Consider the following 13,234-nt stretch of genomic DNA (forward strand, 5'->3'; position numbering starts at 1 on the left):
TGATCTCATTCAGCTAGTAAAAATGTTGTTTTATATTAGTATGGAAATCGTGAAAAGAAAATGTTTTTCATGCTGATTTACAACAGTTGATCTCCAATCGTAAAATATAAGCTTTTGGTCGGAGGCATCACAGGTACTGATCAAATTCTCATTTTTGAACTTTATTCACAAATCATATGATATGCTTTGTATACATCAACTGTATTGTTGGATCAATAATGAGTAAAAAGTGACTATCTCAATTTCAGGACATATAAAAGAGAAAGAAGTAGAAACTCATGTTTCAAATGCTGAGAGGCAACAACTGTTCATGATTTTCACCTCCACTAATTATATTTATTTTTATAATCTATATGTTTATATTTTCCTATAAATATACAGAGACATATAGCTATATATACAGAGATACATATGTACAGGTTGATTTTTACATGTTTATAAGTAAATGTGATGTTGTTCCAAATAAAACTTCTAAGAACTGAATGGAAAAGAAAATTGTAAAGTTCAGATAAGTCCCACTGAAATTTGTACTCAGATCCCCGTTTTCAGAGTCCAGAGTGCTAACCATGACACCATCCACCCTCCCCTACCAGGGTGAGCTTTCCATTTTGACAGAAGAGATTTGCCTCAGGGGGCAACTTATCTTTCATTGAAAAATATTATCTCACGTAAAAACCACTGTTCAACAGAGTTATAACGTTATTTGAGTCTTTTGGGCAACATCCTTCCCCAACATAGTTCAATATGCAAAAGTTTACCAGAATAGGAAAGCAATCCAATTCAGTTTCTCTTTGACAGTAGAATATTAAAAACTTTGACATTTCCACATTGCTGCAGCAGTTTGCGCTCCTTTTACATGGGAGGTTCCCTGGTGTAATGGTTAGCACTTTGGACTTTGAATCCAATGATCCGAGTTCAAATCTCGGTGGGACCATTTTATGACTCTTGACCAAATCATTTTCTTTCAAGTGTATTCATTAATATCACATATCTAATACCGGTAGGGTGAAAAATTAATTTATTGATTATACTCTAAAAGTTTACTAGATGTGAGCAAATAATTGAATTTTTACAATACCTGGAAACTAAATGGCTCAAAATAATGAGAGATTTTACAAACTCACTCTGGTTTCTCAAACTCATCACAGGGGCCTGATGCACGACATTACTTTTTAAAATCTTACTGTTATTGATAAGGGGAACAAGGAACTTTTTAATTGCAAAGCGTTCATTAAAACAAAACTTGAGGAGCCAAACTTTGTATTACGGTGACCGAAGATGTGCAGTTTGAATAATAATCTTGAAATTCAGACGTACAAAGATTTTACACACTGATTTTCAACAGTAATTCCACAACCAATAAAGTTGAATCTTTTGAAAGACATGTCAAAGGTGTGAATCTGAAATTCACTTTCAAAGAAATTCACAATGAAATGCACTGTGTAAGTCCAGCATGTTGTCAGCTAAAAAATCAGCAAAAATGAACTATCTCATTACTGGCCATATAGATGAGAAAGGAAAATAAACTCATGTTTACAATGTGGATGTGAAAGAACAGTTTCTAGGTTCAGCTTCAATATTTATGTTTATGAATAATTGATATGTTCATATTGTCTAACAGCTATCTAGACGGATAAAGCTATGTATGCATCTATACATACTTATGCGTTCGTACGCATCAGTATAAAACATTGATATTAGGTTTTTTCTAGACCAAATTCTAAAAAATGAGTTAAACAGTGAATCTCATAATTGTAGTAGGTCCCACCGAGATTTGAACTCGGATCGCTGGATTCAGAGTCCAGAGTGCTAACCATTACACCATGGACCCCTCTCACACAAGAGTGACTTTTCCATTGAGACAAAAGAGAGCGCATCAGTGATGGCCTTCTCTTATATTGATACAAAGATATCTCATTTGAATGGTCATAGTGGATAGAGCTTTAATGTGATTTGATTCTTTTCGCTATATTCTCTATAAAAGTGTTAAATATTCAAATGTTTATCAGAATATAAAAGTTATATCACAATGTTCATCTTTGCCTGTAGCATAATTAAACAGTCTACATTTCCAGACTACAGAAGCAATGTCTCTGTCTCCTGCATGGGTGGCTCCATAGAGCAATGGTTGGCAATTTGGACTTTGCATCCAATGATCCGATTTGAGACCTTGGAGGGACTTTTTTTATTACTCTTGAGCTTTTCCATTTCTTCATCTTTGTTCATTGATAGCTCATATCCAACACCAGTAGGTTGAAAGAGTCAATTATTGAATGCTTTCAAAATGTCCATCAGCTTGAACAAGTTACATCAATACAAACTTTACAATACTTTGACATCAAATTTCTTCACAAAGTAGTTAGCCATTATAAAATCATATCCTGATTTTCTCAAACGCATTTCAGACGGGTGATTCACAGCATCACTTTTTTAAGCTTTCCTGCTATTGATAAGGCGAAAATAGCACATTTTGAATGAGAAGTTTTCTTCAATCAAACATAGAGGAACCCAAATGATGATCTCATTCAGCTAGTAAAAATGTTGTTTTATATTAGTATGGAAATCGTGAAAAGAAAATGTTTTTCATGCTGATTTACAACAGTTGATCTCCAATCGTAAAATATAAGCTTTTGGTCGGAGGCATCACAGGTACTGATCAAATTCTCATTTTTGAACTTTATTCACAAATCATATGATATGCTTTGTATACATCAACTGTATTGTTGGATCAATAATGAGTAAAAAGTGACTATCTCAATTTCAGGACATATAAAAGAGAAAGAAGTAGAAACTCATGTTTCAAATGCTGAGAGGCAACAACTGTTCATGATTTTCACCTCCACTAATTATATTTATTTTTATAATCTATATGTTTATATTTTCCTATAAATATACAGAGACATATAGCTATATATACAGAGATACATATGTACAGGTTGATTTTTACATGTTTATAAGTAAATGTGATGTTGTTCCAAATAAAACTTCTAAGAACTGAATGGAAAAGAAAATTGTAAAGTTCAGATAAGTCCCACTGAAATTTGTACTCAGATCCCCGTTTTCAGAGTCCAGAGTGCTAACCATGACACCATCCACCCTCCCGTACCAGGGTGAGCTTTCCATTTTGACAGAAGAGATTTGCCTCAGGGGGCAACTTATCTTTCATTGAAAAATATTATCTCACGTAAAAACCACTGTTCAACAGAGTTATAACGTTATTTGAGTCTTTTGGGCAACATCCTTCCCCAACATAGTTCAATATGCAAAAGTTTACCAGAATAGGAAAGCAATCCAATTCAGTTTCTCTTTGACAGTAGAATATTAAAAACTTTGACATTTCCACATTGCTGCAGCAGTTTGCGCTCCTTTTACATGGGAGGTTCCATGGTGTAATGGTTAGCACTTTGGACTTTGAATCCAATGATCCGAGTTCAAATCTCGGTGGGACCATTTTATGACTCTTGACCAAATCATTTTCTTTCAAGTGTATTCATTAATATCACATATCTAATACCGGTAGGGTGAAAAATTAATTTATTGATTATACTCTAAAAGTTTACTAGATGTGAGCAAATAATTGAATTTTTACAATACCTGGAAACTAAATGGCTCAAAATAATGAGAGATTTTACAAACTCACTCTGGTTTCTCAAACTCATCACAGGGGCCTGATGCACGACATTACTTTTTAAAATCTTACTGTTATTGATAAGGGGAACAAGGAACTTTTTAATTGCAAAGCGTTCATTAAAACAAAACTTGAGGAGCCAAACTTTGTATTACGGTGACCGAAGATGTGCAGTTTGAATAATAATCTTGAAATTCAGACGTACAAAGATTTTACACACTGATTTTCAACAGTAATTCCACAACCAATAAAGTTGAATCTTTTGAAAGACATGTCAAAGGTGTGAATCTGAAATTCACTTTCAAAGAAATTCACAATGAAATGCACTGTGTAAGTCCAGCATGTTGTCAGCTAAGAAATCAGCAAAAATGAACTATCTCATTACTGGCCATATAGATGAGAAAGGAAAATAAACTCATGTTTACAATGTGGATGTGAAAGAACAGTTTCTAGGTTCAGCTTCAATATTTATGTTTATGAATAATTGATATGTTCATATTGTCTAACAGCTATCTAGACGGATAAAGCTATGTATGCATCTATACATACTTATGCGTTCATACGCATCAGTATAAAACATTGATATTAGGTTTTTTCTAGACCAAATTCTAAAAAATGAGTTAAACAGTGAATCTCATAATTGTAGTAGGTCCCACCGAGATTTGAACTCGGATCGCTGGATTCAGAGTCCAGAGTGCTAACCATTACACCATGGACCCCTCTCACACAAGAGTGACTTTTCCATTGAGACAAAAGAGAGCGCATCAGTGATGGCCTTCTCTTATATTGATACAAAGATATCTCATTTGAATGGTCATAGTGGATAGAGCTTTAATGTGATTTGATTCTTTTCGCTATATTCTCTATAAAAGTGTTAAATATTCAAATGTTTATCAGAATATAAAAGTTATATCACAATGTTCATCTTTGCCTGTAGCATAATTAAACAGTCTACATTTCCAGACTACTGAAGCAATGTCTCTGTCTCCTGCATGGGTGGCTCCATAGAGCAATGGTTGGCAATTTGGACTTTGCATCCAATGATCCGATTTGAGACCTTGGAGGGACTTTTTTTATTACTCTTGAGCTTTTCCATTTCTTCATCTTTGTTCATTGATAGCTCAAATCCAACACCAGTAGGTTGAAAGAGTCAATTATTGAATGCTTTCAAAATGTCCATCAGCTTGAACAAGTTACATCAATACAAACTTTACAATACTTTGACATCAAATTTCTTCACAAAGTAGTTAGCCATTATAAAATCATATCCTGATTTTCTCAAACGCATTTCAGACGGGTGATTCACAGCATCACTTTTTTAAGCTTTCCTGCTATTGATAAGGCGAAAATAGCACATTTTGAATGAGAAGTTTTCTTCAATCAAACATAGAGGAACCCAAATGATGATCTCATTCAGCTAGTAAAAATGTTGTTTTATATTAGTATGGAAATCGTGAAAAGAAAATGTTTTTCATGCTGATTTACAACAGTTGATCTCCAATCGTAAAATATAAGCTTTTGGTCGGAGGCATCACAGGTACTGATCAAATTCTCATTTTTGAACTTTATTCACAAATCATATGATATGCTTTGTATACATCAACTGTATTGTTGGATCAATAATGAGTAAAAAGTGACTATCTCAATTTCAGGACATATAAAAGAGAAAGAAGTAGAAACTCATGTTTCAAATGCTGAGAGGCAACAACTGTTCATGATTTTCACCTCCACTAATTATATTTATTTTTATAATCTATATGTTTATATTTTCCTATAAATATACAGAGACATATAGCTATATATACAGAGATACATATGTACAGGTTGATTTTTACATGTTTATAAGTAAATGTGATGTTGTTCCAAATAAAACTTCTAAGAACTGAATGGAAAAGAAAATTGTAAAGTTCAGATAAGTCCCACTGAAATTTGTACTCAGATCCCCGTTTTCAGAGTCCAGAGTGCTAACCATGACACCATCCACCCTCCCCTACCAGGGTGAGCTTTCCATTTTGACAGAAGAGATTTGCCTCAGGGGGCAACTTATCTTTCATTGAAAAATATTATCTCACGTAAAAACCACTGTTCAACAGAGTTATAACGTTATTTGAGTCTTTTGGGCAACATCCTTCCCCAACATAGTTCAATATGCAAAAGTTTACCAGAATAGGAAAGCAATCCAATTCAGTTTCTCTTTGACAGTAGAATATTAAAAACTTTGACATTTCCACATTGCTGCAGCAGTTTGCGCTCCTTTTACATGGGAGGTTCCCTGGTGTAATGGTTAGCACTTTGGACTTTGAATCCAATGATCCGAGTTCAAATCTCGGTGGGACCATTTTATGACTCTTGACCAAATCATTTTCTTTCAAGTGTATTCATTAATATCACATATCTAATACCGGTAGGGTGAAAAATTAATTTATTGATTATACTCTAAAAGTTTACTAGATGTGAGCAAATAATTGAATTTTTACAATACCTGGAAACTAAATGGCTCAAAATAATGAGAGATTTTACAAACTCACTCTGGTTTCTCAAACTCATCACAGGGGCCTGATGCACGACATTACTTTTTAAAATCTTACTGTTATTGATAAGGGGAACAAGGAACTTTTTAATTGCAAAGCGTTCATTAAAACAAAACTTGAGGAGCCAAACTTTGTATTACGGTGACCGAAGATGTGCAGTTTGAATAATAATCTTGAAATTCAGACGTACAAAGATTTTACACACTGATTTTCAACAGTAATTCCACAACCAATAAAGTTGAATCTTTTGAAAGACATGTCAAAGGTGTGAATCTGAAATTCACTTTCAAAGAAATTCACAATGAAATGCACTGTGTAAGTCCAGCATGTTGTCAGCTAAAAAATCAGCAAAAATGAACTATCTCATTACTGGCCATATAGATGAGAAAGGAAAATAAACTCATGTTTACAATGTGGATGTGAAAGAACAGTTTCTAGGTTCAGCTTCAATATTTATGTTTATGAATAATTGATATGTTCATATTGTCTAACAGCTATCTAGACGGATAAAGCTATGTATGCATCTATACATACTTATGCGTTCGTACGCATCAGTATAAAACATTGATATTAGGTTTTTTCTAGACCAAATTCTAAAAAATGAGTTAAACAGTGAATCTCATAATTGTAGTAGGTCCCACCGAGATTTGAACTCGGATCGCTGGATTCAGAGTCCAGAGTGCTAACCATTACACCATGGACCCCTCTCACACAAGAGTGACTTTTCCATTGAGACAAAAGAGAGCGCATCAGTGATGGCCTTCTCTTATATTGATACAAAGATATCTCATTTGAATGGTCATAGTGGATAGAGCTTTAATGTGATTTGATTCTTTTCGCTATATTCTCTATAAAAGTGTTAAATATTCAAATGTTTATCAGAATATAAAAGTTATATCACAATGTTCATCTTTGCCTGTAGCATAATTAAACAGTCTACATTTCCAGACTACAGAAGCAATGTCTCTGTCTCCTGCATGGGTGGCTCCATAGAGCAATGGTTGGCAATTTGGACTTTGCATCCAATGATCCGATTTGAGACCTTGGAGGGACTTTTTTTATTACTCTTGAGCTTTTCCATTTCTTCATCTTTGTTCATTGATAGCTCATATCCAACACCAGTAGGTTGAAAGAGTCAATTATTGAATGCTTTCAAAATGTCCATCAGCTTGAACAAGTTACATCAATACAAACTTTACAATACTTTGACATCAAATTTCTTCACAAAGTAGTTAGCCATTATAAAATCATATCCTGATTTTCTCAAACGCATTTCAGACGGGTGATTCACAGCATCACTTTTTTAAGCTTTCCTGCTATTGATAAGGCGAAAATAGCACATTTTGAATGAGAAGTTTTCTTCAATCAAACATAGAGGAACCCAAATGATGATCTCATTCAGCTAGTAAAAATGTTGTTTTATATTAGTATGGAAATCGTGAAAAGAAAATGTTTTTCATGCTGATTTACAACAGTTGATCTCCAATCGTAAAATATAAGCTTTTGGTCGGAGGCATCACAGGTACTGATCAAATTCTCATTTTTGAACTTTATTCACAAATCATATGATATGCTTTGTATACATCAACTGTATTGTTGGATCAATAATGAGTAAAAAGTGACTATCTCAATTTCAGGACATATAAAAGAGAAAGAAGTAGAAACTCATGTTTCAAATGCTGAGAGGCAACAACTGTTCATGATTTTCACCTCCACTAATTATATTTATTTTTATAATCTATATGTTTATATTTTCCTATAAATATACAGAGACATATAGCTATATATACAGAGATACATATGTACAGGTTGATTTTTACATGTTTATAAGTAAATGTGATGTTGTTCCAAATAAAACTTCTAAGAACTGAATGGAAAAGAAAATTGTAAAGTTCAGATAAGTCCCACTGAAATTTGTACTCAGATCCCCGTTTTCAGAGTCCAGAGTGCTAACCATGACACCATCCACCCTCCCGTACCAGGGTGAGCTTTCCATTTTGACAGAAGAGATTTGCCTCAGGGGGCAACTTATCTTTCATTGAAAAATATTATCTCACGTAAAAACCACTGTTCAACAGAGTTATAACGTTATTTGAGTCTTTTGGGCAACATCCTTCCCCAACATAGTTCAATATGCAAAAGTTTACCAGAATAGGAAAGCAATCCAATTCAGTTTCTCTTTGACAGTAGAATATTAAAAACTTTGACATTTCCACATTGCTGCAGCAGTTTGCGCTCCTTTTACATGGGAGGTTCCATGGTGTAATGGTTAGCACTTTGGACTTTGAATCCAATGATCCGAGTTCAAATCTCGGTGGGACCATTTTATGACTCTTGACCAAATCATTTTCTTTCAAGTGTATTCATTAATATCACATATCTAATACCGGTAGGGTGAAAAATTAATTTATTGATTATACTCTAAAAGTTTACTAGATGTGAGCAAATAATTGAATTTTTACAATACCTGGAAACTAAATGGCTCAAAATAATGAGAGATTTTACAAACTCACTCTGGTTTCTCAAACTCATCACAGGGGCCTGATGCACGACATTACTTTTTAAAATCTTACTGTTATTGATAAGGGGAACAAGGAACTTTTTAATTGCAAAGCGTTCATTAAAACAAAACTTGAGGAGCCAAACTTTGTATTACGGTGACCGAAGATGTGCAGTTTGAATAATAATCTTGAAATTCAGACGTACAAAGATTTTACACACTGATTTTCAACAGTAATTCCACAACCAATAAAGTTGAATCTTTTGAAAGACATGTCAAAGGTGTGAATCTGAAATTCACTTTCAAAGAAATTCACAATGAAATGCACTGTGTAAGTCCAGCATGTTGTCAGCTAAGAAATCAGCAAAAATGAACTATCTCATTACTGGCCATATAGATGAGAAAGGAAAATAAACTCATGTTTACAATGTGGATGTGAAAGAACAGTTTCTAGGTTCAGCTTCAATATTTATGTTTATGAATAATTGATATGTTCATATTGTCTAACAGCTATCTAGACGGATAAAGCTATGTATGCATCTATACATACTTATGCGTTCATACGCATCAGTATAAAACATTGATATTAGGTTTTTTCTAGACCAAATTCTAAAAAATGAGTTAAACAGTGAATCTCATAATTGTAGTAGGTCCCACCGAGATTTGAACTCGGATCGCTGGATTCAGAGTCCAGAGTGCTAACCATTACACCATGGACCCCTCTCACACAAGAGTGACTTTTCCATTGAGACAAAAGACAGCGCATCAGTGATGGCCTTCTCTTATATTGATACAAAGATATCTCATTTGAATGGTCATAGTGGATAGAGCTTTAATGTGATTTGATTCTTTTCGCTATATTCTCTATAAAAGTGTTAAATATTCAAATGTTTATCAGAATATAAAAGTTATATCACAATGTTCATCTTTGCCTGTAGCATAATTAAACAGTCTACATTTCCAGACTACTGAAGAAATGTCTCTGTCTCCTGCATGGGTGGCTCCATAGAGCAATGGTTGGCAATTTGGACTTTGCATCCAATGATCCGATTTGAGACCTTGGAGGGACTTTTTTTATTACTCTTGAGCTTTTCCATTTCTTCATCTTTGTTCATTGATAGCTCAAATCCAACACCAGTAGGTTGAAAGAGTCAATTATTGAATGCTTTCAAAATGTCCATCAGCTTGAACAAGTTACATCAATACAAACTTTACAATACTTTGACATCAAATTTCTTCACAAAGTAGTTAGCCATTATAAAATCATATCCTGATTTTCTCAAACGCATTTCAGACGGGTGATTCACAGCATCACTTTTTTAAGCTTTCCTGCTATTGATAAGGCGAAAATAGCACATTTTGAATGAGAAGTTTTCTTCAATCAAACATAGAGGAACCCAAATGATGATCTCATTCAGCTAGTAAAAATGTTGTTTTATATTAGTATGGAAATCGTGAAAAGAAAATGTTTTTCATGCTGATTTACAACAGTTGATCTCCAATCGTAAAATATAAGCTTTTGGTCGGAGGCATCACAGGTACTGATCAAATTCTCATTTTTGAACTTTATTCACAAATCATATGATATGCTTTGTATACATCAACTGTATTGTTGGATCAATAATGAGTAAAAAGTGACTATCTCAATTTCAGGACATATAAAAGAGAAAGAAGTAGAAACTCATGTTTCAAATGCTGAGAGGCAACAACTGTTCATGATTTTCACCTCCACTAATTATATTTATTTTTATAATCTATATGTTTATATTTTCCTATAAATATACAGAGACATATAGCTATATATACAGAGATACATATGTACAGGTTGATTTTTACATGTTTATAAGTAAATGTGATGTTGTTCCAAATAAAACTTCTAAGAACTGAATGGAAAAGAAAATAGTAAAGTTCAGATAAGTCCCACTGAAATTTGTACTCAGATCCCCGTTTTCAGAGTCTAGAGTGCTAACCATGACACCATCCACCCTCCCGTACCAGGGTGAGCTTTCCATTTTGACAGAAGAGATTTGCCTCAGGGGGCAACTTATCTTTCATTGAAAAATATTATCTCACGTAAAAACCACTGTTCAACAGAGTTATAACGTTATTTGAGTCTTTTGGGCAACATCCTTCCCCAACATAGTTCAATATGCAAAAGTTTACCAGAATAGGAGAGCAATCCAATTCAGTTTCTCTTTGACAGTAGAATATTAAAAACTTTGACATTTCCACATTGCTGCAGCAGTTTGCGCTCCTTTCACATGGGAGGTTCCATGGTGTAATGGTTAGCACTTTGGACTTTGAATCCAATGATCCGAGTTCAAATCTCGGTGGGACCATTTTATGACTCTTGACCAAATCATTTTCTTTCAAGTGTATTCATTAATATCACATATCTAATACCGGTAGGGTGAAAAATTAATTTATTGATTATACTCTAAAAGTTTACTAGATGTGAGCAAATAATAGAATTTTTACAATACCTGGAAACTAAATGGCTCAAAATAATGAGATATTTTACAAACTCACTCTGGTTTCTCAAACTCATCACAGGGGCCTGATGCACGACATTACTTTTTAAAATCTTACTGTTATTGATAAGGGGAACAAGGAACTTTTTAATTGCAAAGCGTTCATTAAAACAAAACTTGAGGAGCCAAACTTTGTATTACGGTGACCGAAGATGTGCAGTTTGAATAATAATCTTGAAATTCAGACGTACAAAGATTTTACACACTGATTTTCAACAGTAATTCCACAACCAATAAAGTTGAATCTTTTGAAAGACATGTCAAAGGTGTGAATCTGAAATTCACTTTCAAAGAAATTCACAATGAAATGCACTGTGTAAGTCCAGCATGTTGTCAGCTAAGAAATCAGCAAAAATGAACTATCTCATTACTGGCCATATAGATGAGAAAGGAAAATAAACTCATGTTTACAATGTGGATGTGAAAGAACAGTTTCTAGGTTCAGCTTCAATATTTATGTTTATGAATAATTGATATGTTCATATTGTCTAACAGCTATCTAGACGGATAAAGCTATGTATGCATCTATACATACTTATGCGTTCATACGCATCAGTATAAAACATTGATATTAGGTTTTTTCTAGACCAAATTCTAAAAAATGAGTTAAACAGTGAATCTCATAATTGTAGTAGGTCCCACAGAGATTTGAACTCGGATCACTGGATTCAGAGTCCAGAGTGCTAACCATTACACCATGGAGCCCTCTCACACAAGAGTGACTTTTCCATTGAGACAAAAGAGAGCGCATCAGTGATGGCCTTCTCTTATATTGATACAAAGATATCTCATTTGAATGGTCATAGTGGATAGAGCTTTAATGTGATTTGATTCTTTTCGCTATATTCTCTATAAAAGTGTTAAATATTCAAATGTTTATCAGAATATAAAAGTTATATCACAATGTTCATCTTTGCCTGTAGCATAATTAAACAGTCTACATTTCCAGACTACTGAAGCAATGTCTCTGTCTCCTGCATGGGTGGCTCCATAGAGCAATGGTTGGCAATTTGGACTTTGCATCCAATGATCCGATTTGAGACCTTGGAGGGACTTTTTTTATTACTCTTGAGCTTTTCCATTTCTTCATCTTTGTTCATTGATAGCTCAAATCCAACACCAGTAGGTTGAAAGAGTCAATTATTGAATGCTTTCAAAATGTCCATCAGCTTGAACAAGTTACATCAATACAAACTTTACAATACTTTGACATCAAATTTCTTCACAAAGTAGTTAGCCATTATAAAATCATATCCTGATTTTCTCAAACGCATTTCAGACGGGTGATTCACAGCATCACTTTTTTAAGCTTTCCTGCTATTGATAAGGCGAAAATAGCACATTTTGAATGAGAAGTTTTCTTCAATCAAACATAGAGGAACCCAAATGATGATCTCATTCAGCTAGTAAAAATGTTGTTTTATATTAGTATGGAAATCGTGAAAAGAAAATGTTTTTCATGCTGATTTACAACAGTTGATCTCCAATCGTAAAATATAAGCTTTTGGTCGGAGGCATCACAGGTACTGATCAAATTCTCATTTTTGAACTTTATTCACAAATCATATGATATGCTTTGTATACATCAACTGTATTGTTGGATCAATAATGAGTAAAAAGTGACTATCTCAATTTCAGGACATATAAAAGAGAAAGAAGTAGAAACTCATGTTTCAAATGCTGAGAGGCAACAACTGTTCATGATTTTCACCTCCACTAATTATATTTATTTTTATAATCTATATGTTTATATTTTCCTATAAATATACAGAGACATATAGCTATATATACAGAGATACATATGTACAGGTTGATTTTTACATGTTTATAAGTAAATGTGATGTTGTTCCAAATAAAACTTCTAAGAACTGAATGGAAAAGAAAATTGTAAAGTTCAGATAAGTCCCACTGAAATTTGTACTCAGATCCCCGTTTTCAGAGTCCAGAGTGCTAACCATGACACCATCCACCCTCCCCTACCAGGGTGAGCTTTCCATTTTGACAGAAGAGATTTGCCTCAGGGGGCAACTTATCTTTCATTGAA

General features: G+C 33.8%; 3 non-coding genes across 3 annotated transcripts; all 3 read left to right on the forward strand.

Moving 5' to 3' along the window:
- The first annotated feature begins 3,378 nt into the window (after positions 1–3,378).
- On the forward strand, positions 3,379–3,450 carry TRNAQ-UUG (transfer RNA glutamine (anticodon UUG)). Its single transcript has one exon. It is a non-coding gene; the product is annotated as a tRNA-Gln (tRNA).
- Positions 3,451–8,410: 4,960 nt separating this feature from the next.
- On the forward strand, positions 8,411–8,482 carry TRNAQ-UUG (transfer RNA glutamine (anticodon UUG)). The gene has a single exon. It is a non-coding gene; the product is annotated as a tRNA-Gln (tRNA).
- A 2,444-nt stretch (positions 8,483–10,926) lies between these two features.
- On the forward strand, positions 10,927–10,998 carry TRNAQ-UUG (transfer RNA glutamine (anticodon UUG)). The gene has a single exon. It is a non-coding gene; the product is annotated as a tRNA-Gln (tRNA).
- Positions 10,999–13,234: the final 2,236 nt, after the last annotated feature.

This window comes from Triturus cristatus, chromosome 5_2 (assembly GCF_964204655.1).
Source record: "Triturus cristatus chromosome 5_2, aTriCri1.1, whole genome shotgun sequence".
NCBI classification, from domain to species: Eukaryota; Metazoa; Chordata; class Amphibia; order Caudata; family Salamandridae; genus Triturus; species Triturus cristatus.